Below are 18,369 nucleotides of genomic sequence, written 5' to 3' on the forward strand. Positions count from 1 at the left end.
CATCAAGAAGGGAAAAAATGGATAAATTATGTTTCTAATTTAGAATAACATGTAGTCTTTAACAAAAGGTTTGTACTGACATGGAAAGATCCCTAAGACCTGGATAATGAAAAAGTAAGCTACACAATATATAGTAAGATCTCATTTACATACATTAAGACATATGTATGTGTACATATTATGCAAATGCACAGAAAAGAAAACAAAATCATGGAATGGTATTTACCAAATGTAACCATCCCTCTTCTGAGAATAAGAGTGATCATGGTAGTTCCACATTTCATTCCATATACTTCTCTATTTTTTTTAATTTTGTTTAATTTTTAATGTTTATTTATTTTTGAGAGGAAGAGAGACCGAGCATGAGTGGAGGAGGGTCAGAGAGAGAGGGAGACACAGAATCCGAAGCAGGCTCTAGGCTCCCAGCTGTCAGCACAGAGCTGGACACGGGGCTCGAACCCAAGAACCACAAGATCATGACCTGAGCTGAAGTCAGATGCTTATCCGACTGAGCCACCCAGGCGCCCCTACACTTCTCTATTTTTTTGAATAAGAATATAGTCAGTTATTACTTAATTTACTTTTAAAACATAAAAATGAAATTCGGACAACCTGGAATATATAAATGTTGAAAAGCCAGTACGGTTGATGCTTGAACAATGCCAGTTTAAACTGCATGGGTCCACATACACACAGATTTTTTTCAATAAATACAGCACAGAACTGTAAATGTAGTTTCACTTCCTTATGATGTTCTTAAGAACATCTCCCTTTCTCTAACCTACTTCATTGTAAAAACATAGTATATATAACGTGCACAATGTGTTAATCAACTGTGTTATCGGGTCAACAGTAGGCTATTGGCAGTTAAGTTTTGGGGGACACAAAAGTTCTATGTGGATTTTTAGGCACCCCTACCACCCGCGCTGTTCAAGGGCCAACTGCAGAACTAAAATGAGAAGGGAAGGAAGGCTGTGAAGCCAATAACACAGCTGTTGGGAAAGAAACTCACTTTATGCAGCTACAAAGAAGCCTGCTTGGAGGGAAGGATATTTCTCACAATATTCTATTTGTTTGATTTTTCCCCATTTTACTTTTTTTTTTAAATCAAGGAGGACTTCCTTTTCCAGGGAAAAGAGGGCCAAGTCTCCCTGTTCCTGTAATTGAGCAAGATGACACTCAGGAAGATTTCCTTCTACCCGAGCCAACAGTGCCCCAGCCCAGTTCCCACAGGAAAACATCTCCTTCCTCTTGTGGAAGGATATTACCACTGATTTCTCTTTCAAAGCCATAGTTTTCCTGACTCGGTTCCTTTTCTAAGACAAAAGCGCTATAAGAATCATTAGAGACTCTGGCACACCTACATGTGCATCTCTGTAGGTGTTCCTGGCCCTTCAGGTTAAAGAAAGGGGTAGAAGGAGAGACCCAGTGCGTAAGTACTTTCCCCAATGTGGCCTGAGTGGGACACTGTCAAGGTGACCTTTGATACAAAAGGCTCAGACATATTTGCTGGGACAACATGAGGCAGAAGCAGGACCAAGATGTAAGTCACAAGGAGACAAGTTACAGCTGAGAATTAACTTTGTCTGGCAATGAAATATTAGGTGGTGAGCTCCCCAGCACTATTAGCTTCTAATAGTACTGAATGCTACCAGGGCAGATACAAATTGAGCACAACCTGAAGATTCTAAACAGGCAGCTGAAGTTGGAGTCCAGTGCTTTTAATAAGCTCCAAGGATTGGGGCCCTTCAGCCTCCAGGGTACATTTTAAAGCAGCCCAGGAGGGAGACAAACGAGGACAGTAATGAAGCACCACCCCAGAACCACTCCAAAAAGAGTCCTAGAGTTTGAGGCACAGCATAGTGGTTATAAGGAGACTCCAAGCCAATACCTGACTCTCACCTGTTAGCTGTGTGACCACAGACAAATTACAGAACTTCTCTGGGCCTTGGCTTCCTCACTGATAAAACGAGAATGACAGAGCAAAGCTTAAATGAGCTGGCATATGTAAAGTACTCAGAACAGTGCCTGGTCCGTCGTATGAACCATTATTATTTTGCAGAGGAGGAAACTGAGGCTGAGGCGATGATTAACTTCACCCCAGTCCCAATGTCAGCTTTAGACTTGGGCATAACACCCAAAGCTTCTTTCCTTCCTGTTCAAATCAAATATACCATCTTTATTTCTATGGGATCCTCTACATGGACCCCCACTTTTACTCCTCTTGAGTTGGAGCATAAGCTCAGTCCCAAAGAGTCTTGGAGCCTGTCGGTTACCAAGTGGCCTTTCTCAGTGGCACCTCCGTGGCACTCAGTGGCGCCTCTCACCGCAGGCAGGCAGGCAGGATGCATGCATGCATGGCTGGGCTGATGAAAGGCCAAGGACCATCAAGAAAGGACTCATGGTGTCAGGGCCAAAGCCCTGGGCTACGGGATTTTGGAGTCACCGCAGCCAGTTTTTCGGTCTTGGACAAGTTACTGAACCCCTCCATGCGGGGTGGGGAGGGGGGGCGTTTGCGTTTGCAAGTTTCTCGCCGCTCAACCGGCCAGCTCCGCGCCCCCTCCATTCGAGTGGAGGAGAATAGGTGTCTGTCCCGCGCTCCCGCACCACCGCACCCCCGGGATGGCCTCGCTGCACACCGGGGTGAGCGCCGCCCACTTCCAGGTGTAAACAGAGGCCAGCAGGAGGGACACCACCGACAACTCCGAGTGGAGTGAACTTTGGCGGGGGGGGGGGGTGTTGGGGAATACAATTAACTTCCGTGGTGATGTGTTGGGAGAGAAGCAAAGGTGGATTAAGTGGGAATTTTAATTCAACACACATTCCTGACTACTGAGAAAGAAGCGACGGGACTGTGAACTTCCAAGCAGGGAAGGAAACGCCGCGACGGACCCAGCATTGTGCGCTCTGGAAAGAATTACTCTTTACAAGTTACGCACCAGGCAGGCGGGCCAGAGGCGGGGAGCCCTCAAAGCACCGGCTCGGAGCGGGTCGAACGGTGAGCCAAAGCAAACGCCGGGCGGAGGCGGCGCGGGGCGGGTCAGGCAGGCGGCCGTGCGCCGGGCAGCGTCCAGGCGGGCAGACCCCGGGAAGGGGCTTGCAAAGCCGTCCGATCCTTCCGGACGCCGCGCCGGGTCCGCTCGCGGGCAGGGCTGGCGGGGCGCGGGGAAGGCTGCCGCGGGGCGCGGAGGAGAGCGAGCGGGCGGCGGGGTGGCAGGGCGGCCGGGGTACTCACCCCGCGGGCGGGCGGACGGCTCCAGGCCGGGTCCTGGGCGGCGCGGGGCCGCGGGTGCGGACGCCGGTGTGGACGTGCAGGGGCGGCCCCGCGCCGGGGCTATGAATCAGCTGCGGGGCGAGCGCCGAGGGGCGGGAGTTACGGGAAAGCCGCGGGGGAGGGCAGAGGGCTGAGGACTTTTGCAATTTCCCGTCCTGCTGCGCACTCTTGGCACTCCTGGGACCCACAGGAATTCTCCCCCTTTTGGTCCCGGGGGGGAAGCGGCCGGGACCCTGCGGGAGGCGGCCGGGACCCCGCGGAGGTGCGGCCCCGGGCCTCGGCGGGCGGGCGGGCGGGGAGCGGTGGGAAAGGAAGTGGGAGAGGCCTGGGAAGGAACAGGGGAACCCACGGCTCCGCGGGAGGCGTCGCGCGCCCTACACTCCTGCCCCGGCCGGCGGGCCCCGCAGCGGCGGGACGCCGAGGCCTGCCGAGGGCCCCGGGACCTGGTGTGACCGCGCGAGGCCACTTGTTATCCCAAGCGAGGGGGCGGAACCCTGGGCTCCCCGGCAGAAAATCTTTGGGCAGAAGACGAGTGCTTCAGCCAAACTTCGGGCTGTGTTTCCACTAGGCGGTCAGAGAGACGAAAAGGTGTTTGGACAGTTAGTCCTAGGACCCTGGCTCTGGTCCGGGTTTTGAAACGCGCCGAGTTTCATCTGTAGCAACAGTCCTGAAGCTTTTGTGTCACAGAAAGCTGTGTCTGCTACAATTTGCTTTTCCTCTTAAAAATGCCATCCAGGGGCGTCTGGGTGGCTCAGTCGGTTAAGCGTCCGACTTCGGCTCAGGTCATGATCTCACGTTCCGTGAGTTCGAGCCCCGCGTCGGGCTCTGTGCTGACAGCTCAGAGCCTGGAGCCTGTTTCAGATTCTGTGTCTCCCTCTCTCTGACCCTCCCCCATTCATGCTCTGTCTCTCTCTGTCTCAAAAATAAATAAACGTTAAAAAATATTTTTAAAAAATGCCATCCAGTCTTTGAAATTCACATTTCAAATACTGGGCCTTTGAAATACCTATGGGGCCTCTCTTTATGATGGGACTATGGAGAGCCCCTGTGGTCTTTGGAGCTGTTGTGGAGATCATCCTAACACTGCCCTGTTGGGGAAGGTCAGGGAAGAGACACGACCTCGAGTTGACCCTTGAGCTGCGCTTGGGCAATCTGCGCTTCTCATCCCTTCCCCTGTCCTTGGAAAGTGGGTTCTGCTTGCCTTTTGGGCTCTTAGGGGATGCTCCATGGACACAACCTTGAGATAGTGACATAGTGTTGAGAACACCTGCAGGGTACACGTGACTAAACCTAGTTAAGATCTCTGCATAAACTTTTAAGGTTTGGCAGAGGGGTGCAGGGATGGCTCATCTTGTTACCACTCAAGTCTCCTATATAAGTTCCCTTTGCTTGTTAGAACTGTACCTAAATACAGGGTCGCTTCGGTGGCTCAGTCAAGCATCTGACTCTTCAGCTCAGCTCAGGTCTTGATCTCAGGGTTGTGAGTTCAAGCCCCACCAGCTGGGACCCACACTGGGCCCTACTTTAAAAAAAAAAAAAAAAAAAAAAAAGATAGCATCTACCAGCTTGAGTGGCCAGTGTCTCTCATAAGTCTCTCCCTGCCCTCCAAGTACTGGCCGGTTTCAGATTTCACCTGGGAAGCTCCCAAGAGGGTCTGGGATCCACATGCTGCTTCTGTGACCAGCTAGGACCCAGAGAAGAGAGCAGTGAGGCTCTGGGGTCTGGAGGACTCACCTGGATGCCTGACAGTTTGCAGGATTATTCGTGGGGCCTTGCTAGGCCTGTTCTGGTCGGTTTTAGGGACCCTGGGAAGTGTCATGATTGCCAAGGACTGTAGGAGGGGAAGAAACCCAAGAATGATTAAGAAGGATTGCGCATGCATCATATCTTATCTTAGAATCACTTCTTGATTGGGTGGCTCAAAATGTTGTCGGAATCAGCCTAAATGTTACTTCTGTGTTTGCACGCAGTTTTTACTCCTCCCCAGTGGCACCCCAGGGAAAGAATTTTGTTTTAGGCCCAAATACATTTACTGCCTAATAGTGCCACAAAGACCATGGTACATAGTAAATATTTGATGATAATGAAGAGAAGGTACTTTTGTCTAAATAAACATACGGTCCTTTGCCACACCTCAGTACTTCCGAGTCCATTAGTTTTGCCATCTGCATGGCTCTGGAAACTACCAGTCCAGATCCCAAAGGGCTGCAAAAGCTTTCTGATTCTATATTTCAGTGAGTGAGGAAAAAAAAAAAAAAGTTAATTTCTTCTTTACAGAAACTATTCACAATCTCTTAGGAGCAGATGAGATGCCAACTTAAAAAAATACCGTGTGAACATTTCTGCAAAGTGAGTCTTATCTTACTTTGAGCTCCTATGACAAAGGAAGGAAACCAAGTCGCAAAAAATTCCAGGCTGTTGGTTCCATGCTTGGGAGTGCCTGTGAATTTCAAAGCAGGGCCCCATTAGGGGAGGGCAAGGAAAGACCAAAGAAAGAGGAAGACCATTCCAGGTTGGTAGATAGCAGATTTTATAAGCAAAGGGGCTCACGCACTAGGCTTGTCTTGGGCGGCTACAAGACGAGTAGGTCTCCACACCCGCCAGCCAGAATCTTAAGAGTTAGAAGCCTTGCCTGGGTTCAGTCAGTGTAGAGGCCAGATGATCTCAGTAACACATTGCTGTCTTAAGGCAGTGTCTTTGAAGTGGCCTCACTGTGGGCAGAACATACATTTCAAGGACAGAGAAGGGGATAGGAGCCTCTGCTTCCCTAGGTCCAGTTCGTGGGTCAACCGGACGTCACGTCTTCTCTTTGACCTCCTCCTACAGGTGCCCACATATAATTCATTTATTTTGAGTACCATTCTGATATCTTAAATTTACCCCTTTCTAGAGTCTCGTTGCTATAGCACCTGTAAATTTGTGATCGTACCCTTAGGATGATATATTAGGTTGAATAGTGTCCTCCAAAAATTCATGTCGAGCCAGAACCTCAGAATATGACCCTATGTGGAAATATTTTTGTAGGTTAAATCAAGTTAAGATGAGGTCCTATTAATTCAATGACTGCTGTTCTTATGGGAAGAGAGAAAGTTGGACACAGACAGCCAGAAAGAACACCATGTGAGTACTGACGCAGAGACTGGAGTTATCCTGCCACGGGCCAAAGAGGGCCAAGACTTGGTGGCCACGGCAGAAGATAGGACAAGGGTACACAACACATTCTCGCCCTGAGCCCCTAAGAGGGAACTCACCCTGCCAGCACCTTGATTTCAGACGTCTGGGCTCTAGAACTGGGAGAGAATGAGTTGTTCTAAGCCACTAAATTTGTGGTCATTTGTTATAGCTGCCCTAGAAACTGATACATAAGTATACATGACATACATATCCCAAAGGTTAGTTTGGAAAGTTGGCCTAAACACAGCTGAAATGAGATAAGATTAAAAAAATACCAAAGGCATATTGAGCCAAGGGCTGAAATACCCTTCCCTGTTGAGCGTTGACAAGATTTGGTTGGGAAAATACGTATTTATTCGGCTCCATTTGACTCTGCTGTTCCCTCTTCCTTCTGATTTCAGTAGCACCACACACTCCACACCCCCCCTTTCCCAGACTTTCTTCCCCGTCACTTTCTCGGGCTTCTTGTGTCCGGGGCTCCATCCTTGACATTCTTCTCTGAATCTAGTCTCCCAAATGAACACATCTGTGCTCCTGAATTCAGTGATCACTTGTGCATCGAGGACCCTGGATCTTTCTTCCTGTTGCAGTAATTTCAGTAATTTCATCTGAATTCCAGGCCATCTTATTCGTATGTCAAAATCAATTTGTCCAAGTTAAACTCTTGACTTTTCCCCATGTGATTCTCTTATGCTGAGGGAACAGCCCAACCTTTAATTTAGATACTACATTGAAAGACCTGTGAATGACCTTTGATCTGTCCTCCCTCATCATCCATCATCCACCAGGTCTCACCTGTGTAACCATCATTGGAGAGGCACAAGGGAGATGTATCCCTACTCTATCCAACTTCTCAAAGGAAAAATAGTCCCATAACTGTCAGGAACACTATATAGACACCAATATGGGTATAGATATATGAAATCAGCTATGTCAGTTGTGAAATATAATCATGATTCTGTTGTTCAACTACTATAAATATCTAAAATTACATGCTTGGCAGTGTTGGTAGCCAAACTAATGGAGTTGGAAAGAGCCGGGAATTTTCTGAAGAAAGTAGCTTCATCCGGTAAGCAGTAGATGCGAATTTGTAATTGCCCTCACGGACAAGAATTCTCTATTTGGGGGGCAATATGTCACATTTGATATTTTAAAGATACACTTAAAATTTTTTTAATGTTTATTTATTTTGAGAAAGAACGTAAGCATGAGCAGGGAAGGATTAGAGAGTGAGAGAAGGGGAGCGTAAGCAGGCTTCACATTGTCAGCACAGAGCCCAGTGCGGGGCTCCAACCCACAAACCATGAGATCATGACCTGAGCAGAAATCAAGTCTGATGCCTAACTGACTGAGCCACCTAGGCGCCCCAAAAGATTCACTTTTAGGTCTGAAAGTATGCTGCTGTCATGATTCTGCTTAAGACATGATTGTGGATGATGCCAACATCACTTCTAAGGAAACTCAGTGGAAATTAAAGTGTTCTTTTGTAAATGTATTCCCGTGAAAAACCGAATAGGCCTCCAGAAAAAAATTTTTAATCTACAATATGTCATAAAGTTTGATTAGTTAAGGGACAGCTATCACTTCCAACTTTATATACATAAAATAGAGCCAGCAACGATGAAGCAAGGTGTTGAGTGTTCAAGAACCACATGGAACTTTGACAGTTTATAATTCAGGGGATTATAAGGGGATTCCTTATAATGAATTCCTAATTATGAATTGCTTTCCTTTCAATGTCTGCTAAGTGAATTTCAGTGAGGGATAACGTTATCCTTAATAGTTCTAAAGGAGTTTTTTTTGTTTGAACTACATATTACTTGAAGATTGATGGATGGATTAATTGACCAATTTCACACAATCCACCCTCTCCTGGATATTGTAACGTGTTCACACTGTGTTCTAGAAATCATCAGCAATCAGATAATGGGAGAACTTTTCTTTTTTTCCCATGGGCTTTAGGGAGAATGTTGAATATGTGTTTGTTTCGATATCTGCTTTTATTCTCTTGGCTTGTGTTTATGAGAATTAATAAATATGAGAGCAGTCATTAAGGATAGAACACTAATACGACGGCAGGAGTGCTTAGAGAGAATTTGATGGGGATTTTTGGGACTTTCGAAAACTGTTTGCCATCCTTAATCCAAAATAAGTCTATAGTCACATCTATATTTTGAACAGCATCTCTTACAGACAGTGTGTAGTTGGGACTTTTGAAAAAAAATTCATTCTGGTAGTCTCTACGTTTCAATTTGATAGAGAGTGGTTAGCATATTTACATTTAAGGCATTCATTGATATGATTGGGTTTAGCCTACCATTTTACTGTATGTTTTCAGCTTTGTTCCCTCTGGTTTTTATCCTCGTATTTGTCATTTTCTGCCTTATTTTACGTTAGTCGAATATTTTTTAGTTTTATTTTATTTGCCTTTGTTTTTTTGTTCTTCCTCTTTGCGTGATTTTTTTCATGTTTTCTCTGTGAATCACAATGTATATACCCTTAACTCTCAGTGTCTACTTGAGATAATATTGTACTACTTCCCTTCATTTAACCACACCACCTGCCCTTTACGTTGTAGTCATAAATTGTATTATATCTTTGACAGAATGAAGCCTGCAACATGATATATATGTTAAAGAAATCAAGAGGACAAATAGTCTTGTGTATTTACCCACGTATTTATTTCCCAACATTCTTCAGTCCTTATCCCAAAGATTTAAGTTTCCCTCTGACCTCATTTTCTTAATCCTGAAGAACTTTCTTTAGCATTTTTGTTTTAGTTCAGGTCCATTGGAGTCCATTCTCTTAGTTTTCTTTTATTTTAAAATGTCTTCACCTCATTTCATCCTTGAGGGATATTTTTGCTGGATATAGGATTTGGGCTTGACGACTTCTTTATTCCAACAATTTAAAGATGTTGTTCTATGGTTTTCTGGCCTTCACTGTTTCTGATGCATCATCAATTATTCAAATCACTGGGTATATAATGTATTGGTTTCCATTATTCATCCTGCCTGGCATTTATTGAGCATCTCGAATTTGAAAACTTGTCTCTTACCAAATTTGAGCAATTTTCAGTATTTCTTCAAATGTTTTTTCTGCTTCATTTTCTTTTCTCATCTCCTCCTGAGACTCCAGTTATGAATATGTGAGGCTTCTTCATATGATCCCAAATGCCCGTGTGGCTCTATTAATTTTTTTAAAGAAGTCTCCATGCCCAACATGGGCTCAAACACACAACCCTGAGATCAAGTGTCAGTCACATGCTCTACCAGCTGAGCCAGCCATGTGCCCCTCTATTAATTGTTTTAAATATTTTTCGTCTGAATTTTTCAGACTAGATCATTTCTGTTGAGCTATTTTTAAGTTTGCTGACTCCTTATCCTCATTCTACTATTAAATCTATGCAGTAAATTTTGTTGAAAAGATGTATATTTCAGGGTGCCTGGGTGGCTCAGTTGGTTGAGTGTCTGACTCTTGATTTCATCTCGGGTCCTGATACCAGGGTGGTGGGATTGAGACCTGTGTTGGGCTCTGTGCTGGCTGTGAAGCCTACTTGGGATTCTTGCTCTCTCTCTCTCTCTCTTTCTCTTTCTCTCTCTCTCTCTTTCTCTCTCTCTCCCTCTGCCCCTTCCCTGCTGTCTTTCTCTCTGTCTCTGAAAAAAAAAATGCATATTTCAGGGGCACCTGGCTGGCTCAGTCAGTTGAGCATTAGACTCTTGATTCAGCTCAGGTCATGATCTCACGGTTTGTGGTTTCGGACCCCACACTGGGCTCTGCACTGGTGGTGTGGAGCCTGCTTGGGATTCTCTCTCTCTCCCCCTCTCTCTCTCTCTGCCTCTCCCCTGCTGGCACTTGCATGCTCTCTCTTTCTCAAAATAAATAAACTTAAAAAAAAAGATGTACATTTCAGTGCTAGAATTTTTATTTATTTATTCTTTTAAAAATATTTTCTGTTTCCTTACTGATACTTCCTATTTTTTAGTTCATTACAGGCATTATTTTCTTTACCTCATTGAGCATAGATATAATTACTGCTTTTTTAAAGCATTGCTTGATTATTCTATTATTTAGATAATAGTGGAATCAATCTGCGTTGATTGTTTCTCTTATGAGGACAGATCACATTTTCCTGGTTTGTTTGTATGTTTGTTTATTTATTGGTTGTCAAATAATTTTGGATTATAACCTGGACATTGTAAATATTATGTGATGAAGACTGGATTCTGTTATATTCCACCAATGGCATTCTTTTTAGAATGTTCCATTCTTTTTAAATGGACAAATCACATGGTTAGACTCAAGCTGCAAACTTGATGCTACTTACCATGAGTAGTAGCTCTAGTCTGAGTTCAGTTTTTGGGGGCTGAGCTGGGCTGTTTTGAGTTTGCTTTGCATAAGCACGGCTCAGACAGTATGCATGATGTAGGCTTTAAACACAGCTTCTTCCTGTCTAGCTCTCTCTTTTCTGTGATTTCCCTCCTTTCCAAAAGGTATGGTTGCCCCAAACTCTGACCTCTGGTTCTTCTAGCCAGAAATATTATGTATCTTCTAACAGTGAGGGGTCAATTGCACAGACTTGGGCCAGTCTGAGACTAAGGGTTATAAAACCGGGGAAACTGCGTCTTTCCCCTCCTCCCAAGTGTTGCTGCCCTCCTCCCCACCCTGAATCTTTCTGCTGTAGATTATTCTCCACTGCATTTATGAAGTTTATTTATTTATTTTGAGAGAGAGAATGCGCGAGCAGGGCGAGGCGCAGAGAGAGAGAGAGAGAGAGAGAGAGAGAGAGAATCCCAGCCCAGAGTCCAGCCTGATGAATGGCTCGATCCCAGGAACCATTAGATCATGACCTGGGCTGAAATCAAGAGTCAGACACTTAACCGACTAAGCCACCCAGGTGCTTCAATGTCCTCTGCACTTAAATGTGTTTTTTAAAAATATATTTTCTTTCAAAAAAATTTTTGAGGGGTTTATTTATTTTTGAGAGAGAGAGAGACAGACAGAAGAGTGCAAGTGGGGGAGGGGCAGAGAGAGAGGGAGACACAGAATCTGAAGCAGGCTCCAGGCTCTGAGCGGTCAGCACAGAGCCCGACGCGGGGTTTGAACTCATGAACCACAAGATCATGACCTGAGCTAAAGTTGGTTGCTTAACAGACTGAACCACCAGGCGCCCCTAAAAATATATTTTCTAGTGTTTTATACTGTTATGTGCAGGAGGATCAGTTTAATAGGAGTTACTCAGCTATGACAGAAAGTGGCACTCCCACAGTTGTATTTTCACCTGCTATTTCACCTGTATTCCTTCCTTTTGAACTTTGTTCAAATGCCAAAAACAAATTTATGTGAGGGAGCTACAGTAAGCCATATCTTTATCTTCGTGACTCCATTGTGCTTAAATTCATTTCATCCAGATTGAAACGAAAGCTCCCCAAAGGCGCTCACTTCTGTATTCAGTCTTGTCAGTTTCTCAGATGTCACCATCTTCATCCAATTGTAACACAACGGCAATTATTTTGTGCATTACCAAACAGCAGCGGATGCTTAGTCACTTTGGAATAACGCTCAGATAATTTCCACACACCCGAGGCATTTTAGGAGAAAGATTCACTGAAATTCACCGCAAAATAACCGAGCTGAACTAGAATAAGCTGAAACACCCAAGAGGGAGGGAAATGTTATTCAATTTTATTAAATCTTGTAGTAAAAATAATAAGAATTTGTCTTCCTCAAAATGTTTGGAAGATGCTGCTTAGGATGAAGGTGCAAACATTCTGAACAAGAATGATAATAGACAATTTCTTTTGAAACTCTCTCGTTCTTAGGAAGAAAGAATAGTCTACGTGACTGAAAATTTAGGCTTACAAATGTTCATAGTTGCAAAATTGTAATACACACCCCCCCAACACTCGTTAGAAAGACATTGTGTGAATAATGGGGACAAGGGAAAACAGGGACGTTGTTTGTAATAGCAGCAAACTCGGAACAGCCTGAAGATCTTCCGGTAGAAGACTGAAAACTTCACGATTTATTCTTTCAAAAGAAAGAAGATTAACCGTATGTACGGCTATGGACATACAGCCAAGACACGTAATTATGTGAAAAAAGTGAGAGTCAAAAATGTGTATTTGGTACGTCCATACACCTATTTAATTTGCTAATATTTCTGGGATAGATACATAAGAATGTTTTGAGTGCATTACGAGATATTGGTAACTGTGGTTGTTCCTGGGGGAGAAGGTCTAAGAATGAGGGGTGGTGTGTAATGTAAAGCCAGTATAGACTGGCTTTTTGTCACGAATGTTTTCACTTTTAAAAAGCAATAATTTCAGGGGCGCCTGGGTGGCTTGGTCAGTTAAGCGTCCGACTTTGGCTCAGGTCATGATCTCACGGTCTGTCGGGCTCTGTGCTGACCACTCAGAGCCTGGAGCCTGTTTCAGATTCTGTGTCTCCCTCTCACTCTGCCCCATCCCCACTCATGCTCTGTCTCTTTCTGTCTCAAAAATAAATAAAACGTTAAAAAAAATTTAAAAAAAATAAAAAGCAATAATTTCAAAAATCAAAAGATGCCTTCCTTGATCAAGAAGGAACGTCATGGGGCGCCTGGGTGGCGCAGTCGGTTAAGCGGCCGACTTCAGCCAGGTCATGATCTCGCGGTCCGTGAGTTCGAGCCCCGCGTCAGGCTCTGGGCTGATGGCTCAGAGCCTGGAGCCTGTTTCCCATTCTGTGTCTCCCTCTCTCTCTGCCCCTCCCCCGTTCATGCTCTGTCTCTCTCTGTCCCAAAAATAAATAAACGTTGAAAAAAAAAATTTTAAGAAGGAACGTCATTTGTTACTTACTTTGGTTGTCGCACACAAGTTATAATCACTTATAACCTCTCTGTGGACACAGAAGAAACCAAATCAATTGCCTTTGGGGAAGAAAACAGGGTGACTGAGGAGCAGAGGGGAGAGTTTTAACTCTACCCTTTTCTATCTTTTGAATTTTTATATACAATAAAAAGAAGCATTAAAGCTTTAGTAAGAAGCATTAAAATGAAAAATGCTATGACGGCACCCCCCCCGTAAAATGGAACACACTGAACTGAAGGTTGTGCACCTAGGGGCCAAGCGTGGCAACTACGGGCTTTACCCATCATGAAGACCTGAGGTTCCAGGCGGTCTGTGTTGAGATGCAGGCTGGGTAGCGGCAGCCTGAGAATGCCACTCCTGGAACCTGGCAGCTAGATGTTGGCCTCGTAGAGTTGGGGGAAGAAGCCCCACAGGGGCCTGGGTCTTGGCACAGAGCTTCCCATGGGGAAGAGGGAGCCCTTGTTCCAGGCAGTCCGTCACGGGACAACCTCAACCTCAAGGTTCATCTTCCAGACAATTCTGCTTGTAGTTGTCTGGAAGATGAACCTTGAGGTTGAGGTTGTCCTGAGACGGACTGCCTGGAACCAAACAGAAGACTATGGGGGAAGGGAAGGGAGGGGAAAAAAAAGTTACAGAGAGGGAGAGAGGCAAACCATAAGAGACTTAAATACAGAGAACAATCTGAGGGTTGATGGGGGAGTGGGAGGGCGGGAAAATGGGTGACGGGCATTGAGGGAACTTGGCTGGGATGAGTACCGACTGTTGTATGTAAATGATGAACCACGGAATCTACCCAAAACCCAAGAGCACACTTCACACACTGTATGTTAGCCAATTTGACAATAAATTATATTAAAAAATAGTCCTTTGTAGAAAACTGTAAAGTTATATAAACATATAAAGAAGGAAATAGTAACAATTTGTTTATTTAAAAGGGAGGAAATCCTAACACTTCTTACTTATTATAGCAGCATAATTGGCAAGGAGCAAAATGTTGCCACTTACAACAATGGAAAGTTGGAAAGAACTCGCAGGTCTGACATTATCTTTACCTCAGGCATCACTAGGCTGTGTGCAGGAACACACCCAGGCTTGTTTTCTACTGAGTCCTATCTGAGGCCAGTCTGATGCTCTTCCCTCTTCCAAGTGGTGCCTGTAGGACGGAGGCTGCTTCCGTGTTATAACCATGTGCCATCTGAACACATGGCTGGCAGACTGGCTGCGGTAGCAGAAGAGAGGGCGGGAGGATGGCATGGGTTGGCTTTAAGGTCAGGGCCGCTCTCACCCATATTCCGTTGGCTGGCTCTCAGTCACTGCGTCCCCACCAGCTGCAAGGGAGGCTGGGAAATGGAAGCATCTTGTGTGCCCAAGAAGAGAAAGCAGTAGCAGGAAGCCATGAAGACGTTGTCTGGGCACAGAAGGAACTTGGTTAATAAATTAATGATACGCCTTTGGAAGGAAATATTCAGCCATTAAAAATCAGGTTTCAAAGAGTATTTAATGGCAGGAAATGTCAATGTTCAATGGAAAGAGCAAGATACAGAATCTTATTTTACTAATTTTGGAAAACATAACATTTATATGTATGTATGTATGCTTATACAGACAAGAAGGAAGTACAAGATATGTTATTTGTAGTTATCGTTAAAATGATAGGGTTATAAGTCTTTGTTTAATACTTTTTTTTTTAATTTTTTTTCAACGTTTTTGTTTATTTTTGGGACAGAGAGAGACAGAGCATGAACGGGGGAGGGGCAGAGAGAGAGGGAGACACAGAATCGGAAACAGGCTCCAGGCTCTGAGCCATCAGCCCAGAGCCCGACGCGGGGCTCGAACTCACGGACCGTGAGATCGTGACCTGGCTGAAGTCGGATGCTCAACCAACTGTGCCACCCAGGCACCCCTGTTTAATACTTTTTAAAATGTTTATTTGGAGAGACAGAGAGAGGGAGAAAGCAGGTGTGTGGGGGGAGGGGCAGAGAGACGGAGGGAGAGAGAGAATCCCAAGCAGGCTCTACGCTGTCAGTGCAGAGCCCGACACAGGGCTCCATCTCTTAAACTGCAGGATCATGACTTGAGCCGAGATCAAGAGTTGGAGCTTAACTGACTGAGGTTAAGCCGCCCAGGTGCCCCCAATTTTTTATACTTTTGAAGAAATTGCTGATTTTCTTCAGTAATCATATATTTCTTTGAAAAGAAATATCTATAATCTTAAAAACAGGGCTTTTTTTTTTTTTTTAAGTGGAGAAGAAATCCTCAGAACATCTGAAACCAGAGCTGACACTTCAAATTCCTTTATAAATTGCTACAGACCATGCATTTGAAGTTATGCTACTAAGCTTTTTTTTTTCTTTTCATCAGCAGAGGGCAGCTCTCTGCTTATTGCTTCTTTTTCCTCCCAGCATAGATCCTAGCCAAATCCCCCGTTTTACATATTAACTGTGGTCAGAATCAGGTATTAGAAGCCAAGTCTGAAACCTATCCTTGCCAAGTGCAACACTTATGGCATACTATACATGTTGCTGAACAGAGCGAAGAACTAAACGGGGTCTGCCCTTTAGGTGGGTTTAATCTAAAGCAGACAGTGCTAGGGGCGCCTGGGTGGCTTGTCAGTTAAGCCTCTGACTTGGGCTCAGGTTATGATCTCATGGTGAGTTTGAGCCCTGCCTCTAGCTCTTTGCTGACAGCTGGGAGCCTGGAACCTTCTCCAGATTCTGTGTCTCCCTCGCTCCCTGCCCCTCCCCAATTCATGCCCTCTCTCTCTCTCTCTCTCTCTCTCTCTCTCTCCCAAAAATAAATAAACATTAAAAAAAATTTTTAATAAATAAATAGACAGTGCTCACATATTGACAGGCTCAGTCACAAAACTATCACAGTAGAGCAGTCCCACAGTGAACATTGTCCTTGTAAGCAGACAGCCACAGCGTGTTTGTGAGAGAATGAGGGCTAGGCCAAGGTGGCTGGATACTCTAGTAGGGAAGGCCTACATGGAAGTCATATTTCCTTTGCACAGGGAGATTTTGTGAATTAAAAAATATATATCATTTTTTATTATCCACATTGGGCAAAGACCTTTGAGAGGGTAGAAATAAGACAAAGGGGCACCTGAGTGTCCCAGTCAGTTAAGCGTCCAACTCTTGATTTCGGCCCAGGTCATGTTCTCATGGATTCTTGAGTTTGAGCCCTGAGTTGGGCTCTGTGCTGGCCCGTGTGGGATTCTCTGTCTCCCTCCCTCTCTCTCCCTCTCTTTCTCTCTGCCCCTCCCCAGCTCATGCTCTCTCTGTATCTCTCAAAATCAATCAATAAACTTAAGAAAAAAAAGACAAAAGACAAAATACAGATGCTCATTAACAAGAACATTTATGTGTATTTTTAATGCATTGTGTTGGAAAATTTTATGAGATTGATCATGTCCAATGTTAATGAGAGTATGTGTCAACAGTTAATTCTTACATGCTGTTTGTAGGAGTTTAAGTTACTCAGCCTTTATATTATCAAAAATTTATTTTAAACATTTGTTTTCTTTTTTTAAATATTTATATTTGAGAGAGAAGGGAGAGACAGAGCTTGAGCAGAGGAGGGGCAGAGAGATGGAGACAGAATCCAAAGCAGGCTCCAGGCTCTGAGCTGCATGCTATCAGCAGAGATCCTGACGTGGGGCTTGAACCCATGAGCTGTGAGATCATGACCTGAGCTAAAGTCAGATGCTCGACCGACTAAGCCACCCAGGAGCCCCTATATTTCAAAAATTTTAGTTGGTTAAGCGTCTAACTTCAGCTCAGATCATGATCTCACGGTTTGTGAGTTCAAGCCCCACATCAGGCTCTGTGCTGACAGCTCAGAGCCTGGAGCCTGCTTCAGATTCTGTGTCTCCTTCCCTCTCTGCCCCTCCCCTGCTCGCTCTCTCTCTCTCTCTCTCTCTCCAAAATAAATAAACATTTTTAAAAATTTTTAATGCGTGTTTACTTTGGAGAAATTGGGCTTCTAAGAAGGCCCCTTTGCCTCAGGGTAACTCCCTCAGCAGAAATAAAGTGGATGGGTGAGCAAGGGTTCTGTCTTCCTGCTGTCCACCTTCGTAATCTACCCTGTAAAATACAAGTATCCTTCTCGATCCCTTAGCAGGCCTGGTAAGGTCCAAAGCGACTCAATAAATCTCTCAGCTCCTAGCAGGACAAGCCGCAGAGAGGAGAGAGACAGACGCAGAGACAGAGACAGAGAAAACCTAAAGAGCCCTCTAGTGGCCACCAGGTTTTTAGAGAACAGGCTCCTTAAGGAATTAGTGTTGAGTCTTCCTTCCCCCCTTGGCACTGAAAGACAAGTCTGACATCACAGGGTGTCGAGGCTTGGCCACCCACTCCCCACCCCCAGGCTCTGATACTGGCCAGGAACAGCCCTCTGGCTCAGCTTTGCCATAAATGAAGTCTGGCTGTTCCCCAGGTGGTGCAGAATTTCTTCCCACCAGTGTGCCCATGCAGACAGCCCGGGAAGCTGGCAAAATCCCCCAAAGTGCGGTCTTATGTAGCCCCTTCCTTAAAGCACAGGACACACTGGGAAAGCAATTCCCTGGAGCAACTTTCCAATTGCTTCCTCGAAAATGTGCAAATTTTAAACGGCCGTGAAGTATACAAGATGGCGCAAGTACGGAAAAGGTTCCTCTGGTAGGAAAGAATAGGGGGCCCAGAAGAGCACCTCCCATACTGCAGAGTGCCTCTTGAATGCCAGTGATCAGGATCGCCACGTGAGCGGGTGGGATGTGCTGGGCCACCCGCAACTCTAAGGCACCTCTGTGCTCATCAGCAAAAAGTGGGTGCAGGACCTGGCAGACAGACAGAGCCTTTGTGCAAAGCCAGAAATGCCCTCTCCTCAGGCACATGTACTTGCGTGCTGAGAGACACCAGTTGGTGAGAGAAGGGGACTTGAGTTTAGTTTCCACGCACTCCACGCTGTTGGCTGGACCCCTTGGTGCAACGCACCAGCCTCACAACGTGTCAGCAGCCTTGAGTTTCGCAATGCCAAACGCACCGAGCCAAGGGGAAGAGTGAGGGCTGAAATCGAGCCTTGTTCTGCTGACCA

The 18,369-nt window shown here is 45.2% G+C and overlaps 1 protein-coding gene and 1 long non-coding RNA gene across 6 annotated transcripts in view; one reads left to right on the forward strand and one right to left on the reverse strand.

Annotated features, from left to right (window-relative positions):
* OSMR (oncostatin M receptor) overlaps positions 1-3,285 on the reverse strand; it is a 52,877-nt gene extending 49,592 nt beyond the window's left edge. The window contains exon 1 of one of the 3 annotated variants that reach the window (XM_030330876.2): positions 3,236-3,285. The gene's annotated coding sequence lies outside the window, so the exon portion shown is untranslated. Of the gene's footprint in view, positions 1-2,939; positions 2,995-3,235 lie in introns of those variants that run through there. The other 2 variants (XM_030330895.2, XM_030330886.2) reach the window with 2 other exon arrangements.
* LOC115524543 overlaps positions 2,940-18,369 on the forward strand; it is a 116,188-nt gene continuing 100,758 nt past the window's right edge. For 2 of the 3 annotated variants that reach the window (XR_003972134.1, XR_003972128.1), the window contains exon 1: positions 2,940-2,998. This is a non-coding gene — a long non-coding RNA (uncharacterized LOC115524543). The remainder of the gene's footprint in view (positions 2,999-18,369) is intronic. The other variant, XR_003972131.1, reaches the window with a different exon arrangement.

The sequence above is a fragment of the Lynx canadensis genome, chromosome A1, assembly GCF_007474595.2.
Source record: "Lynx canadensis isolate LIC74 chromosome A1, mLynCan4.pri.v2, whole genome shotgun sequence".
In the NCBI taxonomy this organism is placed as follows: Eukaryota; Metazoa; Chordata; class Mammalia; order Carnivora; family Felidae; genus Lynx; species Lynx canadensis.